This window comes from Limulus polyphemus, unplaced genomic scaffold (assembly GCF_000517525.1).
Source record: "Limulus polyphemus unplaced genomic scaffold, Limulus_polyphemus-2.1.2 Scaffold3925, whole genome shotgun sequence".
NCBI classification, from domain to species: Eukaryota; Metazoa; Arthropoda; class Merostomata; order Xiphosura; family Limulidae; genus Limulus; species Limulus polyphemus.
The window spans coordinates 1585-5324 of NW_013669535.1; positions in this window are offsets into that span (position 1 = coordinate 1585).

A 3740-nucleotide genomic window follows, 5' to 3' on the forward strand; every position below is an offset into this window, starting at 1 on the left:
AAAAAAAAAAAATCTTTGCTTTCTTAAAATGATAATTGATCTGTTTTTCATAAGCCTTTTCTTGATTTATAAAATTTTGATCAATGAAATTCCCAGCTTCTATCCTATTTGTCAATTTAAACTTATTAAACATAGGGTATTTGTCTTTGATTTTTTCCTTTATGTTCATAGTTAGGCAATTAGATATGATATCCTACCATCCTTCCTTTATCTTCATAGTTAGGTTTGATATCTTGTCATCCTATTCCTCTTTTTATGAACATGTGTAGCTTGAATTAAAATCAACTTGTTTTTAAAAATGCCTCAAACCTGTCTTTAACACATTATTTTCACTAATGATAAATCTTGTTCAATGCCCTTAAACTAGTTTTCCGAAAACTAGGAACTAAAATTTACTGTTTGTTTTATCTCAACATGTAGCAAAACATCAAACCTAATTATGAAGTTATTACTTTTCTGCAAAAATTCCTCCAATTCAACTGTTGTAACCACATCATACTTAGTGGTTAACAAGAAATATGTCATAATTTCTGGTTGGCATCATATAGGAAATTATCCTGAATCACTTCAGAAAGCCTCTCTTTCTCGTTACTCAACACCGTAAAATCCCATTTAATGTGTCTAGAGTTAGTCTCTCATAATTATCATCAGTATAATTATTAGTAGCACCAAACATAATTTTTCATTGACATCATCTGTCTGATCAGGTGGACCAGAACAATGGCTAATTAACGGAATGTGTATGGGTGGATGTCCATTGGACTGACTCCTGTTGTAGTAGGAATATTGACTATATTGCCAAATGGTGCATGCAAAAAATCCAATGTATTACAAAAGTATTTGTATTCAAAATATGTCTGTGAATTGACAACATCTGATTCAGACTGACAAGTCGGAGTGTAAGATAATGTTTATGTGAAGAAGAAAATACTTTTGTTAATTGTACAGTTCGTACTTGCATAACTTCTAGAATGTCCAAAATATATATCTACAGTTTTTTCAGTGTTCCTGTGTATCGTATCTAGTATGTACTCTTATCTGCCACATACTGTTGCTATATCAGCAAAGTAAGATAAAATAAATAGTTGATAACTCTTAACATAATATCATGTTGAATGGTACTTTGTAAAAAGCTATGGCATACACATTTTGAAGTTCTCCCATGCACGTAGGGTTAATAGCTTTCTATCCTTGCAATCCCTGACCAACCCATACAGATTCAACATTTTGACTATCATTTTTTCCAAAGAGGAGGCAGTTCATTCCTGTTATAATCCCACCCCCTCTTTTTAAAGTCCATCACTGTTAAATAGCTTAACCTGTAACTATAATACTTCCTATTATCAATATTTTCTAGATCTAACTAGATTTCAGTAATTCCCATTGTCATAGTCTTCCATTTCCAATTGAGCTCTTTACTCATCTGTTTCTTTCCTAATGTTTATAACTTTGGAATAATGACAGATCAGTTTATTTTTGAATTTACAATATTTATCTTTTTAACAGTATATCTTGTTATGTTCTTAATCTCTTATTTAAAGTCTCCACATTTCCCTAGTTATGCTATCAATTTGTTTGCTGTAAATTCTTATGACCTACTACCTAAAAACAATTTACTAATTGATAGTAGGCCTAATTTTATGCTTAGCTGTTGCTAAAGAAATAAAATAAATTCATTCCTAACTGATCTTGTTAAAATATCATAAATGAATTAACTGCTCTAGACTTTAAGTAATGTTATATTGGAATAATTCATGTATTCATAACTTCTCTGTTATTGATTTCAAAACATTACATTTATGTTACTCATCTGTATTATACCAGATTAGTAACTCATTTATATTAACTATTACACTTTTGTTTTTAAAAGAACTTGTTGGAAGTCATTTTGATTCAAGTTTGTGGAAGTTGATAAATCTAGTATAGACAGCATCTTAAAGTCTTTTGGGTTTAAAAGGCTTACGACTGTATCTTGAATGTAACACTAGCTGTCTCATTGATTTGTAAGTAAGGATTGCCTTCTATGGAATCCCCCTTATAAGAACAAATTCTTACAAATTATTTTCATAATTGTTCATTTGAGGGGAGATCTATGTGATGCTAATTTTGTTGAAAAAGGACTGCCTGAAACCTTTGTCATTTGTTGAATGTAGACGTGTGGAATATACTTTAAAATAAGAATAGTTGTTAGGTAGACATTAGTCATTTGAACAACTTGTAATGACTTCTGTGTAAGTAATGTTGAACAACTTAGTGGTTACCTTGTTCCTAAAATTCAATGAAGCATGAACAATTATGTTTGCCACTCACTCTCCTGAGATAACTTACTGGGTAAATACTTGAGTTTTTTGTCTATTGTGTTTTTGATGTAAAAATTCACTTGTCTATTAATTTGTTACCTCCTGCTGTTAGCAGCTCTAGAGTTTAATTTTTTATATCCACTACTCTGTAGTTTTGGAGGATCAAGTGCTAGTCCCACTTTTTGACATAGCCTGTACTGTAGTTGTTTTGAGTAAAGGTGAATATTTCTTGATATAGTAAATGTTTAGCATCATAGTCTTTATTCACTGGCTGTATGAATTTTTTTTTCCCGATGTGAGACTCTAAGCAGAAATATGTCGTATGTGTATGGAGCTTGAGTTGTCATTGTAATATTTGGATATGAAGAATATGCAGTGTTAATATAATTTATTCTTCTGAATTGTTCAGTGAATATTCTTTGAAGATAATATAATTTATGGGTGAGAAGGTGGGTATGTGAGTACACGTGACTTGCTGTTTCAATGTAGCAAGTTACTGAGGTTCTACTCAACTTTGAAAAAACTTGAATTTTAATCGCAAGAAGTGATGATAAACTCATGAAGTTTTTCCTTTGTCCTTCCCAATACCTTTTCCATTTGGGTGTTTTCTTCAACAGCCATCTCAGTCAAGCCCAACCTTCTCTCTGCCTCCAATTTATGGAATGGGCCATTCAGAAATGCCCTGTCTGTTCCCTCACTTACAACTCGCGAGGTTTTATTGCTTTTGGGGATGTAGTCTTCCATGACCCCTTATATTCCTGAGCAGAGCCCATATTTGGTTTCTTCAATGGGTCCTTCACCGATCAATGGAACCTCGTCTGGTATCCCTTGGATACTCCTATATCCATACCCTTATCCCTTGTAGATGATCTCCATTGGTGGTTGAACAAGGCCCACACATCAGCAGAGGTCCTGTTTCCTCATCCATGGATGAACAAGGCCCACACATTAGCAGAGGTCTTGCTTCCTCCTCCATGGATGAACAAGGCCCACACATCAGCAGAGGTCCTACTTCCTCCTCCATGGATGAACAAAGCCCACACATTAGCAGAGGACCTGCTTCCTCCTCCATGGATGAACAAGGCCCACACATCAGCAGAGGTGCTACTTTCTTCTCCATGGTTGAACAAGGCCCACATGTCAGCAGAGGTCCTACTTCCTCCTCCATGGACAGATTTACATTTGTTCACGGATGCATCCTTTCAGGCCTGTGTGGATCACTAGGAGGTTTCGAGTCATTGGTCTGTGAAGGAGAATTCTCTTCACATCAATGTTCTTGAACTCCTGGCTGTTCATTGGGCTTTGGATCACTTACTTTCTCTTGCCAGTCACTGGCTGGTTATAATTCATTCTGACAATTCTACCATGGTGGCTTATATCAATCAACAAGGTGGCACCAGGTCCAGATCTCTATGTTTTTGCACTATGGATCTTCTTTAT